This window comes from Marmota monax, unplaced genomic scaffold (assembly GCF_021218885.2).
Source record: "Marmota monax isolate L192 unplaced genomic scaffold, Marmota_monax_Labrador192_F-V1.1 WCK01_AAM20220418_F8-fsc00013, whole genome shotgun sequence".
NCBI classification, from domain to species: domain Eukaryota; kingdom Metazoa; phylum Chordata; class Mammalia; order Rodentia; family Sciuridae; genus Marmota; species Marmota monax.
Window position 1 is genome coordinate 24,799,292 of NW_026692202.1, and position 21,041 is coordinate 24,820,332.

Sequence of the window (21,041 nt, forward strand, 5' to 3'; positions counted from 1 at the left end):
AATACCACATGACATATGTGAGTATATGCTTATCAGTAGGACATATTTCTGTAAGTGGAACTGTTGGGTTAGAAGGCCAAGATGCTTGTGACTGTGATAGATATTGTTAAATAATCCTCCATGGTAGTTTATGATTTTGTCTACCAGCAGCAATGTATAAGAGCATCCATTCTCTCACCCTTGCCAGCTCAGTGTATTACCCAATTCTTTGACTTTTCTCAATATAAGTGAAAAACTTAATTTATCTTATTTAAATTTGCATTTTCTCATTAAAAGTTCAATAAGCAAAACTCAAAGAGTCACGGGTCATATGTTATCCTTTCATATGTGGAAACTAGAGTGGAAAGAGAAAAAGAAAGGTGGGCAGGTGACAGAAATCTCATGAAAAATGAAAGGAAACCAGTGGAGGAAAGAGACCAGGGGGAGGAAGGAGAAGGGAAAATACTGGGAATGATATTGGCCAAATTATATTGTTATATCATGTACATGTAGCAATGTATGTAACAATGAATCCCTCAATTACATATATTATAATGCATCGATAAAAATGGGGAAAAGTGAAATTTATCATCTTTTCATATATTCAAGAGCTATTTTCATTTTTCTCTTCCACTAATTGTTCCTAGACTTTTAAAATTGAGTTATTATTCTTTTACATACTGAGTTGTATGGAAATTTTTAAATTTAGGATAATACCCACCATTTGGAATATGTTTTATATGTATGTTTTTCTTTCTTAGTATTTTGTCTTTGCCATATGGTAGTTTTGACCACGTGAAAATCTGTATTCTGTGTTTTAAATTATCAGTCTTTCATGACTTGTGAGTTTTATGTCATACTTAGAAGATCATGTTATGTTATATATTTTTTTCCTCAAAAGTACCCCATGGAATTTCACCAGATACCTCAATATTTACTCTTCTACTAGTTTTAAAATTTTGATCTATCCATACATGATCTAGTTCAAAGTGTGGATTTTTTTTTCATTGCCCCATTTCCCTTTGTTTGCATTGACTAGAATGCACCTTTTGTAACATCCTAATTCATCTAATGAATTTGGGTTTTTGACTCATTGCTCATACAACTGAGTAATATTTTAATTATTAAGATTTAATAATTTTTAAAAATTGAATGATACTGTTTCTTACTCTCTTCATTTTTAAGTTCTTTTTTGCATGTTTTTATTTTTTATATGGATTTTAGAATTCACTCTAGTTAAGAAACAGGTATTCTTACTGTGACATTATTAAATACATAGGTTACCTTGAGGATTATTGACCTCCTTACAATGTGAGTCATCTTGTCTAAGAGAATAGTATATCTTTTCATTTGTTCACATCTTCCTTAGTTTTATTCAATAATAAAGTTTTCTTCTTAATGTTCTTGTACATTTGTTGTTAGTTTTATTTTTTAATATGACACGGTGTTATTTCTCCTATTACCTCTTTTATCTTATTTTTTAAACTCTGTTTCCTTATTTGGATTCTCTGTAGATAATTACTTTAGGTATTCCCTCCTTTTCAGTATTTTATACCACTCATTTCTCTTGTAAATTTTATTGGACAATAATGTGGGTAAATTATTAAGTGTAGAATGATAAGACATGGCGTTTCTTGTTTATAATTTGTGTGAAAATGCCTCTAGTGTTTCCTCATTAAGCATGTGATTGGCGCTGGGGCCATGTTAAGATGGTATTATATTTTTCTATTTTGTTGTTCTTCTTTCAAGAATGGTTATTTAATTTTTAAATTTATGTCCCCATAAATATTGTATCATATTATTCTCATGATGTGCTGTCAGATTCTGTTTACAAATATCTTTTTAAGATTTTTGCAATAATATTTATAAGTGAGATTTCTTTGCAGTATCCTTTTTGTCAGGTTTAGCTTTTATTATTATTCTTGCTTCTCAAAAGTAATTTCAGTTTTTCTCTTCCATATTTATAATCCAAACAGTTTAAATGGCATTGGAATTATCTGCTTTTAAAGATTTACTATAATTACCTTGTGCGTAAACTAGATTTAATGTTTTTGCTGTTGTTGTCTTTGACTCTTTTGACACATTCTTCTAATTTTAATAGAATTTGTTCAAGTCAAGATTTTCTGTTTCTTCTGTGGTCAGTTTGGTCAATAACTTCTTTGTGTGTGTGTGTGTGTGTGTGTGTGTGTGTGTGGTGCTGGGGATTGAACCCAGGGCCTTGTGCATGAGAGGCAAGCATTCTACCTACAGAGCTATATTCCCCAGCCCAGGCCAATAACTTTTACCAGAAACGTATCTAGTCCATACAGATTTTAAAATGTATTTTCATAGATTCCACCATTTCTATGAAATTATTACATTGACATTCTTTAATTTCTCCTGTTTCCATTTCCACGTTATCTTCTATTGTTTTGTGTTTGCAGTTTTTTCCTCTTTGTTCCCCTCTCCCCATAAGATTTATAGACCCTTTTCCTTTTCAGTATTTTATACCACTCATTTCTCTTGTAAATTTTATTGGACAATAAAATTTGATCAAAAGAGTTTGGGGATTTATTTCTAGTTCTATACATCTAGCTTGTTAATTGCTATCATATTATTTTTATTAGTTACTTTCATATGTTTTCCTTCCAGGGGGAGGAAGGAGAAGGGAAAATACTAACTTTTGAAGATATGTGCTTGTTCTTTTGTTTTTTCCTTTTAAAATTTCTTTTTAAAATATTTTTTATTTGTTCTAATTAGTTATACATGATAGTAGAATGTATTTTGACACATCATACATAAATGGAGTCATAACTTTTGTTCATTGATACAGTAATGTAGAGTTACACAGGTCATGTAATCATACACGCTCACAGGGTAATAATTTCCAATTCATATGACTTTCTTTTTGAGCACTGTGTTAGTTCTATCTTGTTCATCTTTTATTATTATGATCATTATTTGTTAGAAATTTGGAAATTTTGTCTTATAGTTTCTACTTAAGAGTTGTGTAAGGGAGAGATTTACTATTTCTAGATGAAATTTCTATTTAATAGCAACATTATTTCTCTTTTTTTGACTTTATGAAGATTATGTTTGGGGTATAATATGCTGTTACTTTTGTGAATGTTTATATTCATGTGAAATGAAAACAGAGTCTAATTTTCAGGCAATGGCATTTATATTTATCAGTCAGCTCTCTTGCTAATTTCCATTTTATTATTTTATAACCTTATATTTTCTACATAATTTGTCATAGACTGAGAGATAATTTCAAGTCTCTTACTACTCATATATTTCTAGGTATTTTTCTTTGGCTCTTCTGTAATGCTGTTCTATTTATGATGCTGCTATTTGGTGCACACTATTTATAGCAGTTGTATTTTCATTGTGAGTTTTCCATTTTATCATTATAATGTGGGCTTCTTTGTCTTATTTAATCCATTTGGTTCTGAATTCCTCTGTGCTGGGGTTAAAATTATTAAATCCTGCATTCTTTTTATTTGCTTTTCTTGTTATAATACGGTCTGCCTTTTCATTTTCATTCTCTAAGTAACTTTTTTCTAGAACTGAGTTCTGATTTGTGATTCAGCTTCTATCTTTCAATTGGGGTAGGACATTTAGTTTTATTAACATGACATGTATGTTTGTTCTTGAGTCTATCATGTCAGTTGATGTTATATTTTCTATCTTTAAAAAGTCACTTTCTGCTCTATTTTCATTTAGTTTGCCTCTGTGAAGTTTTACCTTAAGATGTTTGTACTTCTGTTTTGATTACGTTTTAATCATACTTTTTATATTATATCTTTAAGAACATATTTATTAGTCTCCTATTACTTGCAATAATGAAATTTCATATCCCCTTCCTTTCCCTTCTCTTCTACTGTATCAACTCATTCTAGTCAATAATACTAGTTTTTCTCTCGGTTCCCTTTCTATCGGCAAGTATGTTTAAACTTATATTCTTTGACTTGTTACCTTTGAGGTCCTTTGAGTCCTAGGTATGAAAGATAAGCCAGTCAGAGAACTTACCTATCATCTTCGTTGTATCATATTGAAATTCTTTCTCTGTTTTACAATTAAATACGATTTAATGTTCACCATCATTTCTCTTCTACTTTGCCCAGCTATATTTGGTGGATAAAACTTGTCATAGGTTGCTCAAGGAGGGATCATGGTAACAATATTCCCTGAATTTTTGAACATTTTAAGTGGTTTTACAGAAGCTTTATAAAACTCGAAGGAATAATTTAAATTTCTTGGCTGAAAATTCCTTCTTTGAAATCTTACAAGTATTGATTTACTGTTTTTTGGCATTGAGATTTGTGGAGAAATCCAAGGTCAGCCTTATTTTTTATTCATATATTATTTGATATTTTTGCCTGGCTTACTCCCAAATTTTGGGTTTGTTTTTGAACTTCTGTAATATTTCTAAGATATCTCTCAATTTTGATGACTCTGGATTAATTATTCCTAAATCAGTGTGTGCCCTTTTTTATTCTAAAGGAAAAATTCATGAGATTAGACATGCTACCCTGTTATAAACTATATTTTTAAAAATATAAATAACATTATGCCCAGCATAATAAATGTTTTAATTGTCTATTAGCATATTCAAAGTTTTTTTTTTACTTGTTAATATCTATATGAACATTAATCACAAGTCTAGACTGTCTAATTCCATTAAAAATGTAAATACCACCTATGATAATGATAATGAATATGAATCATTCCAGGTTTTTTATACTTTATTTTGCCTGGTTTTCAAAACAGTGCTATGTAACAGTGCTCTGACTATCCTAATTTTGTAGAAGAGGAGTCTGAGGCTTAGAGAAGATGAATAACTTGCCTGAAGGTAGTGAAAGGTAAAGCCAGAATTTAAACCTAAGCCATCTAACTCTATGGTCAGAGCTTGTAAACTCTCCATCACTCTATTATCCAACTAGAGATTTATTTAGTTATCTCTCTTGGTACTGAGCTATCATTCAGTCTATAAATGTTCCCGCTCATGAAAACTACCTATTGGAAGCTTTTTTTTTTTTTTTCCAGAGCTTTAGAGTTTTTTATTTCATCAATTGTTCTCAAGTGGAGGAGATTTTGTTTTCCAGGGTACATTTGGTAATGTCTGAGGTAATTTTGGTCGATTCAGCAAGGCACAGTGTCCCTGGCTGAGTGGAGGCCCAGGATGCTGTTACGCATTCCATGATGCAAAGGACAGACCTCACGAGACATTATCCAGCCTAAAATGTCAAAAAGTTGCTGCTGAGGAAAAAACATGAATTAGAGGATAATTTTACTGAGGTTAAAGTCTTTATTTTAATCATGTAATACAGTCCTATTATCAGAGAAATGTGCATGTAGCTGTTGACTAATACTTATAGCAAAAATATTACTTAGGTTTAGAATTTTATTGTTTCAGTTCCCAAAAGAATGAACAATCATCTATATTTTATTGAAAATTTGACCTTTTTTTTTTTTAAAAAAAATGCTTTTTTCTTTCTCCAATATAATTTTATATCAATAAACATTTCAGTAATAGTTATCTCATCATTAAAGGGAGGCTATTCATTAAGGAACTTCATCCCCATTACTGATGAAGAGCTCTAACTTAATTATTTCCTGATTACATTGCACAGTATTTATGAAAATTAGTAAAAATGGTTCATTTTTCTTTGGGAGTAGAGAAAGAGATTATTAGAATAATGAAATTGGATAGAATTTTCTGAGTTTCTATTTAAGATCATTTTATTAATTAGTCTTTCTTTCTCCTAAGAGGATGAGCTAAACACAGATTGAAATCTGCTCAAGATCTGTTTCCTTTTCAGAAGCCTGTCTTTCAATTTCACCCACACATGGGAGCACATAGTAATCCAGAGTTATAATAAAGTCTGGTCACTTTGAGGAAAAAGACTGCTGCCAAAATAATAATTTAAGAATGACCGACTGTGTCCTCCCCTGACCCCCACAGGTCGCATGTGTTCAAAGCAAGATTTGTGTTAATTGCCTCTGCATAGAGATGTGGAAATGTCACTGCACTCTAAGCAAGAAAGTGAAAGTGAATTAGTGAGATGTCCCAAAGTGAAGTTCCTATTAGCCATTCTCTTATAATGCAATCCCAGGGATTACTAGTCAAATATTTGGGAAGTTTTAAGAACATTTCAGAGTAATGATTCCTATTGGAGGCTTTCATGAGATCACAGAATGATTTTTTAAAAACCGATGCTAAATCTTTTGTGTTGTAATGAACTCTGTGGATAACTGAAGGAAAGTGATTTAGGGAAGAATGAACTGTGAATTTTAGAACAAAAATAAGGCATGTGGCTAGGGTATGTATGAATATGAATTCCTCTGAGAGCTAGTAAATGTTCCTTACAAGTTCTCCAGCTAAAGGTTCCCATTAGCAGCTGTTCAGTTACTAATTGTCTTTCTTCAACAAGTAGTTTCACGATGCCAGAGTTCTTTCTGTGTGTCTCCTCCATCCAAATTCAAAGGCATCGTTAGAACATCTGGAGGACAGTATGACAGATAGTGCAGTCCTTCTGGTACTTGTACTTCCCTGAGTCTCCATGTCTCCTTAATTAAGATGCAAAGTAAAAGTGACAGAGCCGTTGCTAGTGAACAGGCAGCAGCTGGCACTTCTATGAGAGGGGGGGCAGATTTAGCAATTGGGGGTATAGTATAATAATTCCTATGCCCTGACAGACAGGAACATTTTAAAAATGGAATGTTACAAGGTTCTATGCTAGTCAAATGTAACTTCCTTCCTACATTTGCAGTTTTGTGTGATGAGAATAAGTGGGGCTACTGAAGTCCCACCAGGTCTCTAGCTTCTGAAGAACTCAGAGTTGAGTTCAGGGGAGCTGAGTTTCCTTAGGTGATAGTGGGAATAATTGAGATATTTCTTTGGAAAAGATAATCTGAATATAGTGGAATAAAAATGTCTTCAAGTCCCTCTAGGAGTCCTTGGTGATGGACACCATTGCATGTATTGACTTATTTGAATTTTTAACATGTGAAGGTCAGAAAAGCAGACAAGACACAAGTTATTGGGCTGTTTGCAAAATTTAGAATAAGATCATGCAAATCTGTAGACCAGAAACTTACATTTCTCCTCTTGTTAGAGGGCTAGAAAATACAAAGAAATGTGATTTTGTGCTGTCCAAGAAACTCTAATACATCTAACAAAAGTGCAATAAACTACTCCTGTTGGTAGGTAGAATTCAACAAATCCTTTAGTTTTCTGTATATATAATTTAATACAACTTTAGAAAACCATTCAACCATTCTCAATACCAACTGTACCATTTACTTCTGCTGCATTTTAATTGACCACATTTTCAGTTAAATGACTTGTTTTGAAGTAAGCTATTTTGATAACCAGGTAATACCTGGGCTTTGATATCACGCCGTGTTTGCCATTTGTTAGCTAAATGTGATTTGGGGAAAGATTGTAACAATCTCTCTTAAATTGACTTTATTCATCTGTAAAAATGGACTACTGGTGTTTTAAGTGTTAGAGATCCCCATCTCCCAGCATTGTATCAGGCGTGTGGTAAACTTACCATTACTGGTAGCTAGGAGGATGATGATGAGGAAGAGGAGGAGGAGGGTAAGGATGATGTATATGTAGTCCTCATGTAATGGAAGTAAAACAGGTTTAAAGTAGTATATAAATAAGTACATGCAGTTATTCAGAAAATATACATTGATTCTTATTGCTGGAAGTGACTATATTCATAATTTTTGGAAACATTAACAAATATTAAGAACTAGATCTGATGGGCAGAGTGGGGGGGGGGGCAGTACATACAGGCTCCTTCATGCACTGTTCACTAGATTATGAGCTACTTCCTGTTAGGGTCATTTGTCATCTCATCAGTTACTCAGGCCTCCATTTCTGTCCCAATTAAAAAATACTCTATCCTTCCTGAATGTGCCTTTGATCCCCTCAGAAAATTTTGCTTGTCTTTTAAGGCCCAGAAATAGCATCGTCTTCTGATGAGAATCTGCCTATAATTTGCAGGCCAAAATTGTCATCCAAACCTTGTATCCCTGAGTACTTGGTTCACACCTCTGTGACAACCTTTGTCTCATGATGTACTTCATGTTTTTCTATGTAAAAATAATGAGTTTTTCAAAGGCAGGAATTGTCTACTTCATCTCTGTATCCTAGTGTCTACAAGAGATTAAGTGATTAGTCAATGCTTGGTAAATGGACCTGATTTAAAGAATCTTATTTGACTTTAAAATTAGCATGTCGTTATTATACTCAGCACTAGAAAAATAGAAGTTGCTTACATTTGGTTTTGGATTATATGAGACCAAAAGAAAGAAAGAAGGGGCCTGATGACTGAATGAGGGTGGGTGCAGTGTCCTGGGAATTTATCAGTGAGGTTCTGAAGTGACTCAGTCTCTCTGCTCAACTCCCTGCTGAAGCTGCTACTTCTAAGTTGTCTGGCTCTTCTTTCTCTTTGCAACCGTGGGGGAGGTAACCAGGTGTTTCGAAACCAAATCATGTCCTCAAGTTCTAACCTTGTGCTGGGCCAGGTTTAGAACAAGGGGGGAAATTCTTTCTTTTCTTACTTTTATTATCCTAGAAGGACATTACAAATTTCCTGGCCTTTATGCCAGGCCAGTGCCCTGTTGGTACTAGGCAGTCTTTGTACCCTGATAGTCCTTACTCTCTTGTATTTACAAGTAATTGATTCTTATTGCTGGAAATGACTAAATTCATAATTTTTGGAAACATTAACAAATATTCAGAACTGGATCTGATGGGCAGGATGGGGTGGGGCAGTACACACAGGCTCCTTCATGCACTGTTCACTTGATTATGAGCTACTTCCTATTAGGGTCATTTCTCATCTGACCCTAGTTACTCTGAATGAATTTCCATGATATTCTCATTTGCATATTCCCCCTCAAGTGGTTTATGGCTAGGAGACTGTACCTCCATTTGTGAAAGGAAACAAGCTATGGAAAGAACACTGGACCCAGAATCAAGACGCTTGGAATCCAGCTGGGGTTCTTCAGTGTATGACATTAAGCAAGCCCCTTACTCTCTTGGTGTCTCAGTTTCCTGTTTGTAATAGGAATGATGGAATCTGTCTCAGAGTGTCCAGAGATGAAGTAAGTTAAGCTGGAACAACGACTAGAACACAGTATCATGCAATATTAGCAAAAGTCATAATTACTGTTGTTGTTATTTTTGTGAAATTGGTTCTTTTCTCTTCCACTATGCACATAGTTTATATCCGGGCATTTTCCCCCCTTAATTTTATTTCACCCCACCCACTCTCCATGACTATGTCTCTAGTTACCCACAAAACATAGATGTTTTCCTTACTCTACAATCTAACATCAGAATGACTTACAACCAGACCCCTTCAGACAGTCACTTCAGCCCACTCTCTTCATTGCTGTTCAGAGCGCCAACATCTTTCTAGTGCCCCTCCTGAAGACAGGGAGTCATCTCTCCTCTGTTCTAACTACTTGCAGCTCTGAACAATTCTTTGTCAGATTTATCCCCTTCTACTATTATCCTCAAGTCCTAGCAACCAGTTCCTTGCATTTTAAATTATTCCAATATCATGACATACTGGACTCTCTGTCCTCAGCCTTTGCTTGTAGTGCAGACTACACACTGCTCCACACATCCTCCTTGAAGACTGATTTCATCACATCACTGTAAATCAAGGATCTTCACACACTCTGCTCTACAATGCAAAGATCTTGACTTTTAGGCCTTGACTTTATTTTTAAGTAACAAGAAAACTTTATTCCAAATTCATCAGATGCAAGTCAACATTTTCAAAGGGGAGTATCACTCAACTCTGAAAGAGAAATAAAACAAAAATAAGAATATGTGTACATGAATAAAAAAGGCTTCTATTTGAGTAAAATGAATGTGCAATTTATCAATATGACTTTCAGGATCTGAGGCTTGCATTTGTTTCCTCTCACTCATTCCTGAAGTTGGCATAGCCATTCCAATGGTGGAATTCTCTATTCCTTTTAGAACCTATTTTATTTTTCTCCTTGGGTGGACTCAAGGTCAATATCTCCTCAGAGATGACTACAGTTTGGATTTAGCCAGTAAGTTTCTCTTCTGGACCTGATCAGCCCATGTTGACCTCTTGCATGAAGAATATTCTAAACAGGAAGCCCTGTTTCACTGCCATGTGATATGTGATAGGCTGCGATGGTGAACATCATCCATGCCAGAGCACGTCCATGTCACTTTCCTATTTCACAACATTCCTGTGTAGGGCAGGGCCAAGATGGCTATACTTAGGCTCCCTTGCTGAGACTTCCAGCCAGCTGTATTTTAGTGTGTAGTCAAGGTCATAAGCACTCTGATTCAGCATCTGTACCCAAGGTCATAAACATCTGCTTGAAAGCATGTGCTCACTTACATAACCTGTTGGTACTGTGCTTTCTCTGTTTGGCCTTCATATAAAAACAAGCCATGAAATGACTTGGAGGATGCGGGTGCTGCCATCTCTGAAGAAAGCATGTCTACTATTCCCAACTGTGCCTCACATCTTTTTTAATTGCTAGAGCCCAAAACCTTCCTTCCAGAATCTGAGTCACAGCTTAACTCTGCTTTCTAGGGGCGTTCGCACTCTTTCTTATTTCTATAGTTTGAAAGATGGCTCAGGTTAGATTGTTTGCTGAACAGAGGTGATAGACTCTGATCCTGTTATTCATTCTTCTCTAGAATCTCTTCAAAGGCCATCCATCTTTACACTGGCCCCCCAACAGATCCTTTCTAGGAAATTGACCTTAAATAATTCTCATTTTTATAAGCTGTGCTGATAACCCTAAGAAGGCCCTTTCTTTCTTTGTTCCCAGAAGCAATGACAGCACCTTTCAATTTGCACTTGATCCTAATATCTGTGGGAAAGCTAGTTCTTAGCAACAGGTTAAGGATGAGCTTACCTAGCCCAGCCTGACTCCTCTTTTTTCTGCTTTCTCAGCTTGAGCTGGAGCCTTTACTTCTTTAACTTGCTGAGCCTTGTCCTGTTCTGGTTCCTGTAGTGACTGCTAGGTCTCAGCTCTATAGGTCTTCAGCCACAATTATTTGGAAGACAAAGGTGCTTTTCTAAAACAAAACAGTTTTCAAAGCTGTGCCCTGTCAAAAGCACCATGGTAGCAGATTCCCTTAGCAAGGCTAAGTGACTCCATTCAGAATGATTCAAGTACCCAGGGATTGCTCTACTGAACTTCCATATTTCCTAATTTCAACTCTTTAAAGGAAATACTTTCTATAGAAGCTCCCACCATCACTTCAGAGAACTGGTTAGAATTTTATTAAAGTCTCCAACAGTTTCCTTCATTCGAAATTATATTTTAATTCAATGTTAATATAATTTGCTCCTTTTAATTGTTTGCTGCTTCTAACTTGAACCCGGACCCACAGTTTCTCAGCTTCCTGAATGCAGGTAGGGTCTTTCACACTGAGCCATGCTCTTATCAATACTAAGTCTCCCTCTGTATGCTGTTCCTCCACTTTGCTCTTCCCTCTCACACCTACTTTTCCCCCTCTGCCAGTTTATCTCTATGGAGTGGAGTTTAGCAAATCTGTTTTTTAAATTTCCCATAATGCCTTTGTTTTCTAATTTCTTCTTCATGGCTAGGGTATATTTGGTCTCTATTCCAACCCCCTCTGCCATATCTGTAGACCTCACATCTGGTAAATGAAATTCTGTGGCAGGCCATAAATTTGGACTGGGCACTGCACCGGGCCCAATGGATAAGTCAATGTAGAGTTTAGTCATAGTAAATGGGATTTGGCAGGTTGCAAAAGGCCCTGTAGTCAACTGTGTAGGTTGTGAATAATTAACCAGTTAAGCTCTAACAAACTGACTGGATAGGCTGTAGTCAATTCTGTTCTGTGCCTTACTTCTGTTTTCCTGCAAGTGCTGTTTGATCACGTTGTTGATTTGAGTTCTTAGAACCTGCTCTTGTTCTGGGAGCTGCCTGATTTGAGAATTGGTTTTATTTTGCTCAGATAAGCTCTACTAAGCTTAATTGGTCTAAAGAATTTTCTTTTTACTATTTTCCTCCAAATATGGCTTACAGCTACTATTTCCTAGGAAGAAAATGAACACAACTAGCATTCATGCACTGAGTAGTTCACAAGCATTTTTATGAAGTGATCAGATAAATTTCATGCAGCTCAGTTCACTCTTTGCCTTTGTGATTCCTCAGAATTTCAATAATGGCCCCTGTTTGTAGCCTGCATGTAAAGATATTATTTTGTGGGTTCCCTGCTATTCATTTCTGTACATAAACTCAATTTCCCCCCAGAAATGCTAAGTTTCTTAAACATAGTATTTGTTTAGTTTCTTTTAGAAATGGTAAGTTTTCACTCAGTCATTTGTCAGTGGGTGGAATGGAAGGAGGTCAATATGAGCAGTGAGGAGATGGAGACTCGGACAGAGGATGATGTGACACACAGGTGTGGGAGCATGGATGATGTCACTCAGGAGGAAACGCTGGAGTTGGCATTAGTGATCCTAACTCAAAACCCCTGTCGAATGCTGAGGCGGTGACGGCAGAGCCACATTTCAGGCTGAGGTGAAAGGAACCCGAATAATACCACTTCTGTTTTGGTAGTGCATTTTGAATTTCTCACATAAATATTGACTTAAAAATATTTTATTAAAGTGTTCATCTTACAACATGTTTTGGCACCTCACTTGCCCCACCTGAGTCCTAGTCGCATACTGAAGCTCCATTATCAAACATGGGAGTCTTTTGCTTATGAATTTAGTGTCTGCTAAAAAAATGTGGAGTATGGATCTAGTGGCTATCAAACTGTAGTGTCAAAGTCACCTGGAAGGGTTGTTAAAACAAATTTCTGGGCCCGGGCAACTGATCCAGTCAGTCTGGGTGGACCTAAAAATTTGATTTCTAGCAAGTCCCAGGTGCTGCTGATGCTGCCTTGTTGCTGTCACATGGACCACTCTTTAGGAATCCCTGTCTTGGAGAGTCCTAAGGTTTGAGACATCTTAGCATCAATCGGGTGAGCACTCAAGGTTGCATCATTTTATTTAGTCACAGAATAACTTCTTCCTTCTTTTTTGTTAATGTGCTTGTGTGAAAAAGAAGTGGTTAATAATATAGTAATGAATCTAACCACATCTAATCTAATCCCAGCCTTTACTGCTTTACAATGACTTTTTCCATAAAATTTAACATTTTATTTGCTCTTTAAGTCTATATTTTAAAAAATATGCATTTTGGTGCATTTGTTAAAACAAATTGGCAATATTTTAGAGCCACTTTAAGTATGTAGAAAAGTTGAGTGAATGTGTAGTATTCCCATATATTGTTCTTTTCATTTTCCAAACATAGTTTCCTTTATTACTAACATGTGCATTAGTGCTGTACATTAGTTATAACTGATGTACCACTTTTAATATTGATTAGCTAACATTCATACTTTCCATTAGCATTCACTCTTTGTGTTGCACATTGTACATGTTTTGACAAATGTATAGTGATTGACATGTATCCATGATTATAGTATCATACAAAAGAATAGTTTTAAAAATCTTTTGTGCTACACCCATTAATTTCCCTCATTAATCTACCACCCATTAATCTACCACCCCAAACTCCTGGCACTCACTGAGATTTTTTTTTTTAAAACTCATCTGTGGCTTTGTTTTTTCTAGAATGTCATGTGGTTGGAATCATCCACTATGTAGCCTTTTCAGATTGCCTTCTTTGTCTTAGTGACATGCCTTGTGGTTCTCCTTGTCTTTTTTTGTGGCCTGATAGCTCATTCCTTTTTATCATTCCATAATGTGCAATTGTTTTAGTCAACTATTTTCTCTCTATGACCAAAAGACCTGACAAGAACAATATTAAGGAGGAAAAGTTTATTTGGGGGCTTACTATTTTAGAGATTTCAGTCCATAGATGGCCAACTCTATTCCTCAGGCCCAGGGGTGAGGAAAACAGCAGGAGTGAGGAAAGCAAGGACATGGTTCCAAGAAACAGGAAAGGGGTATTTGGGAGAGGAGCTACCTCCCCAGTCACACCCAACCTGCCTTCAATTATCACCCAGTTAGTCCCTACTGATTAGGTTAAGACTAGCATAACCCAATTATTTTATCTCTAAACTTTCTTCATTGTCTCACATATGAGCTTTTGGGGGACACCTCTTATCTAAACCATAACATCCACGATTGTTTATTCTTTTGACTATTGATGAATATCTTGCTTGTTTCCAAGTTTTTGCAATTATGAATAAAATATCTATAAATATTCATGTGCAAGTTTTCAACTCATGTGGGTAAATACCAAGGAGCTACAATGATGTTTTAAAAGCTTCTTAGCACTTCAATTTTTTGATACGGAAATGGTAAAATGGGCATATATTCCTCAGACTGAGCCCCAGTATTACAGTGACTACTGCACACTAATAGTCATTGATTAAATGAGTTTAATGCAAAGTGATTAGAAAGCACTTATTTTGTGTGTGTGTGTGTGTGTGTGTGTGTAATAAGCACTCAATAAAGGTTGTTGGTGTTGTGATCTTTATCACCAACACTTGTTCTAAATCTATGCTGGAGGTTTTATTTTCTCAAAGACCTCAGCAAGTTAGGGCTTATTCCTGCTTTACCTGTGGCTTAGAAAGGCTATATAACAGGTACAATATCACACAACCAGAGAGTGGTAGAGCAAAACAAAGACCAAGTCTTTCTGACACCCAATCTTTAAGAATACTTCCATGGCAACTGTCATGTACAACTAAAAAGAACAAATAAAAATAAAAATAAAAAAGAATAATTCCATGGGCAGGGGAAGATGTTTTGCCAAAAATGTTAGAAAAAAGAAAAATATTAATAATTAGTCAAACATTGGGACTTTTCCAAAGTTAATATGAAGAAAAAACAAATAAAACCTTTGTTAAAAATTATATAATTACATGCTGTAATCATGGGTTTGAATATTGTAAATAGTTCATTATGCATATTTGTATAAATTATAAAATGAGTTCTAATTATTCCCATTATGTAAATAAATAAATGACTAAATGCTGCCCAAGAAACATAATAAATGACTTTTCAAGTATATTATTCTTACTAAAGAAAAGCAATTTCATGCTACTGGAATTAACTTCTACTTAACTCAAAGATTAGTATTACAGTCATAGCCACATAGCCACTATTTCTAAACAGCCCTGTCTCTACAACCTTATGAGATTAATACATTTCTTTTTTTCTTGCAGTCCTAAGAAGGCTACTTGTAGCATAGTGCAGTGGTTAAATACTGAGGTTCTAAGGACAGACGGGTATGGGTTCAAATCCTGTGCCTACCTTTTATTAGCTATCTTGACATGGGAAACATTACTTCTGGGACTTGATTCTTGCATATGTGCAGCAGTGATAATGGTGCCTGACTAATAGATTATTATTAAAATAAAATAATGCAATGTGGAAACACACACACACATACCTTGCATATAATCTAGAATGCAGAAAGGAATAAATACGTGTTGCTACTGTTATCAATGCCAGATTCCCTCAGATGCTCTTTAACTATTGAATCAAAGTTTTAATATCTTGGGAAATGAGAGTAAAGAACAAGAATATTACATATCATACCTCCAGGGTAGAGTAGCCACTTAAGTAATCATATTCTTTTTTTTCATTCATAACGCACTTTTAATAAAAATTTTATTTCCTGACACTTTGTATGGTCCAGGGAAGACACAGCCCTCACAGAATCCATATTCTAGAAGGAGAAGTAGACATGTTGTATGGTTTAGATTTGGTGTCCCCCAAAACTCATGTGTGAGACAATGCAAGAAGGTTTAGAGGAGAAATGATTGGGTTATGAGAGTCTTAACCCAATCAGTGAATTAATCCCCTGATAGGGATTAACTGAGTGGTTGCTGAAGGCTGGTAGGGTGTGACTGGAGGAGAAGGGGATTGGGGGTGTCACTTTGGGGTATCTGGCAAATGAAGTCTCTCTCTCTTTGCTTCCTAATTATCATGTGAGCCTCTTGCCTCTGCCACACTCTTCTACCATGATTTCTTCCTCACCCTGAGCCCAGAGGAATGGAGCTGCCTTTCTATGGTTGGAGACCTTTGCAACTGGCCCCAAATAAATTTTTTCTCCTGTACAAGTGTTGTGGTCAGGTCTTTTAGTCACAGCAGCAAAAAAGCTGACAAATATACATGTAAACATACATTATAAACTAATAAATAATACTGTGAGTGCCATGAAAAACACTGGGGTGCTGGATATTTTTGGTTCCCAGCAAACTATGTAAGAACAATTAAACCTGTTTGTTGTCACCTGATAGAGATCTGAAACTGAATTCAAATCAATGCAAATGAATCCTTAGGAGGCAATGCAGTATTTACCTACACAGAGTTGGCACATCTATCTGCAAAAGCAGCAAGAACTGCAATTTTGGTATAAGCAAAATGGGGTTACATTGGAACTATGTTTTGTGCCTCTAGGGCCACATTTTAAAACTCTGTTATCCAAAGAACCACATAATTCCAGCTACCTTGAAAAATAACCTACTCACTTGTTGCAGAAATTAGAGGATGCTAAAGAACAACAGACTAATTGTGAGTGATTCCCCAAGGCTTTCAAAGATGATGAGATTCTGATACAGGTGTGGATTTCCTGGGAGCCAATTTCCTGTTTTATTCATCTTTGTTTCCCTCAGGTTAGTAAAAGTCTTGTCATGCAGACTCTTGTCAAAAGTTTATTTAATCTAAGTGAATTGAAGTATTAAAAACATACAAAATATGTTGCATAAGGAAATTATTGTAATTAAAGCACAAGAGGACTATCATATGGAAATAGGAACCAATGTTCAGTGTGTTAGATAGCTTTCTGTTGCTATAACAAAATACCTGAGATAATCAACTTAAAAGGAAGAATGATTTATTTTGTTTCTTAATTTCAGAGATTTCGGTTTATGGTCAGTTAGCCCTGTTGTTTATAGGCCTGTGGCAAGGCAGAATTTCATGGCAGTGATTTGATTGCCTCATGGTATCCAGGAAGCAAAAAGTGAGAGACAGAAAATGGCTGGGATCCCAATATCCCCTTGGGAGTATGGGCATGCCCCCAGTGACTTAATTTCCCCTATCTCCTAAAGCACCACACCTCCTACAGGCCATCACCTTCCAATAGCATGACAGGCTGGTGACAAACCTTTTCACCTATGGGCCTTTGGGACAATAAAGATCTAACCCATAACACCCAGTTATATAATATTTTAAAGGACTATAAAATAATACTGTAGAAACCCCTTTGCCTAGGTGTTTGCCAACATGTTTGCTACTAGTAAAACTAATTAATCAATTATAATAAATAATAGCATTTTTTTTTCTTTTTATAGAACTGAATACTAACATTCTCCTTTCCTAGGGAAAATGTTTTTAGTTTTTTCACCTAGAAGTGGTGAATAAACATATTGCTCAATTATCTACTTTCTTGACAGGTTCTGCTTATTTTGACCATGAGTTTGTGTTACTTTTAATTTTTAAATTATAAAAAAACTCTAATACTTGCCCGAACAGGTGTAGAATGTTAAAAATGAAATTATTTCCTTTTCTCCACCTACTATTCCCAATTCTGACTTTTTGGTGTGTATCTTTCCAGTCCTCTTTCCATATGAACCTACATTCATGTTGCATATGCTTATATTTGTATAATACTTTAATATGTAGTTGAATATAGCACATATTTTTTTTCTACAATCCAGAGGCCTTTTTTTTAGGACCCATTGTTTGTACAAAAGTCCCTAATGTAATTATATGCTTATTTTTATGTTTATTTACTTATTGCTTATTTTTCAGATTATAAACTCCATAAGAAGTTATCCTCCAATGTAGTCAGTACTTAACACAGTGCTAGGTACATAATGGATCCTTGATTAATATTGATTGAAAAATGTAATTAACCAATGAACAAAAAACACATTCAGCCACATGAGATTGTGGACATTCTTCCAGGAAGGCCTTGAGATCCCTTTCCATTTTTTCATCCATACAGGATTGCATTGCTCAGAGAGATTATGACCTATTAGAAGATATACTCTCTGTTTGGGGAAGGGTTCACCTTCATTTTATTTCCCTATTTTAAGTTAATATACAAAAACAAGTTTTATCTAAGCCCAGTAAAAGTATCTTTTTTTGATCAATTTCCTCCCTCACCTGTACTACAAGCCTTCATATTAATTCTTGCTTCACTTTCCCATTTTGGATGAATACCACCTCCAGTAGCTTCCCAAGTCAGAGTGCATGGAATGTGTTTTTGAGACCTTTCATATACAAACATAACTGAATATAGAATAAATTTTATGCTGATATCCATTTGGCTCAGAATTTTAGAAGGTATTACTCTATTCTTCAAAATTACAGTGTTTTGTTGTTGTTGTTGTTGCTGGGGATTGAACCCAGGGCCTTGTGCATACAAAGTAAGCACTCTACCATCTGAGCTTTATCCCCAACCCTAAAATTCCAGTTTTTCCAGTGAAACATGTAATGTAATTTTTTTTTTAATCTGACCTGTTTTATCCTCTAAAATCCTTTTAGGATTGCCTCTTTGCTCCCAGATAAATTTTAAAATGTATCTATCGTATATATAATTTTTATGAAATCTTTTTGTTCTGAATTCTTATTAAAAATATCCTGTTCTTGTAGGACATGGAGGCATATGCCTGTAATCCCAGCAGCTTGGGAGGCTGAGGCAGGAGGATTACCAGTTCAAAGCCAGCCTCAGCAACAGTGAGGCCCTAAGCAACCCAGTGAGACCCTGTCTCTAAATAAAATACAAAAAAAAAAAAAAGGGCTGGGGATGTGGCTCAGTGGTCCAGTGCCACTGAGTTAAATCCCCATTACCCGCCTCCCCCCTCAAAGTATCCTGTTCTTATTTTATGAGTACAGTTTTTGTCATTTCTGAGAATACTAATGATAGTATTTTAAAATTTTTCTTTAAAACAGACTATCTCTGCTAATTTTCTTTATTCCACCCATTGTTTTGATCTTTCCTACTAAACTCTTCTCAGATATGCATTGTTCCTTTAGTTCTATGCTCATTTAAGAATGGGACACTAAAAAGCTGGTGGGAAGCTTTGTGCATGTGGTTGGGACTTGCTCACTGTTGGTCTTTTAGCAGGAAGATTTATTAGGGATTCCAAAGGTCAGTATCCTTAGGGATTTTTGTTTTAGTTTTATTTTTTAAAAAGTTGTTCTTATTTTCCATTGAAGAATCTCCTAGTATTCTGTCTGGGGGACTATAGATGCATCACTGAAAACATTCTAGAATCCAGCTAGGAACAGGGCAAAAAGTCTCAAAACTATGTATGTATGTACTTAAACTTTCACTTATTTCTCTCTTTTTAATATGTGAACCCATTTCTTAACTGGGCCACATATATCCCTACCCACAGGCTGTTTTAGTCTCAGTTCTTCGCCATCAATAACCATTTAGCTTTCTGTTTCCAGCTTCCCAAATTAAATTAAACATTACCTTCGTGTATTTAAAAAATCCTTATTGGATTAACATCTTTTTAAAATCATTTTAACACATTCATATTTATTGTGATTAGTGATATGTTTGGACTTATTCCACTTGCCCTTTTATTTTGTGTTTTCTAGTGGCCATTATGTTAGGAACTTTTTTTCTCTATTCATTTTGGACAGATCATTTTCATGTTTCATTTCAATCCCTATTCTAAGGTTTGGAAATTTTACAGTCTTTATGTTTTTAATTTCTGCTGCTTGATCCTAAAGTTTCAAAATAATTAAACATATTTTCTACTGATATCATCAACTTAATGAATAGCTATATAAATTCTCCAAAAAAAGATAGGAACCTTAGAATGCTCGTATTTCCTCTTTCACTTCTTCCCAAATATTTTCCATGTTGATGATTATATGAAACTTTAGTTCCAGATAAAGGAATGTTGATACACTTGACATACTTTATTTATGATATTATTAATATATTTTTATATCTTATATACTATGTACATATGTATGTTATATATCTGTAATAATTATTATACTATGATATAACATACACAGATGGTCCCAAACTTAAAATGGTTTGATGCATATTTTTTTTTGTCTTTATCATGCTATGAAAGTGGTTCACATTCTGTAGAAATCATACTTTGAATTTTGAGTTTTGATCTTTTCCTGCTATGCTGTGTGGCAGGATACTCTTGTGCAATTCTGAGTAGTGGCAGTAAGCCATAGCTCCCAGTCACATGATCACAAGGCAAATGCTGATAGGATACTCTACAGTGAACTGTTCAGTAGTGGTTTTGGCTACTGTGTTTTGCTTTAGTATCCCATCATGTCTACAAAATGCCCGTCTATATGTGTACATGAGATATTCAAAATAAGCTTTTGTTAGATGATTTTGCCCAGTTGTAGACTAATGCATTTTGAGCACCTGTAAGGTAGGTTAGGCTACGCTATGATGTTCAGTAGGTTAGGAATATCTTTAGAGTTCTGAATTTACACCATACTGTGTCTTTTCCATTCATCCTGCTTGACACTTGGTGGTTCTTTTCATCTTGAGGGTGCCTGCCTTCAGTTGTAGAAATTTTCTTCCACTATTGAACATTTCTTCCCTTCAACAGTATACAATCTCCTTTCTAGGATAATAATTAGATAAACATGGGAATCTCTGAGTCTCTCCTCTGAGTTTCCTAGCTTTTTTGTTGTATATTCAATCTCTTTTTCCTTTGAGTTTGTGTGTGTGTGTGTGTGTGTGTGTGTGGTGTGTGAAAGAATTCCTCAGTTTCATCATTTAGATAATTAATTTGTTGTGTCCATTTTTTTCAGTGTCCATTTTGCTACTTAGCTTAGCTATTGGGTTTTTGATGTTTTTTAAATTAAAATGACCACATTTTCAGTTTTTGAGAGCTATATTTGATTCCTTTTATGTGTGTCATATCCACTTCAATATCTTTGAGGATATTATTTGCACCTATCCTAAAGTTTCATTCTGTTTTCTCTGTTTCCCCAGGATGAAAGTGCTTTCATTTGTTAGGCTGGCATCTCTCCATCAAATATTGGTGATTCATG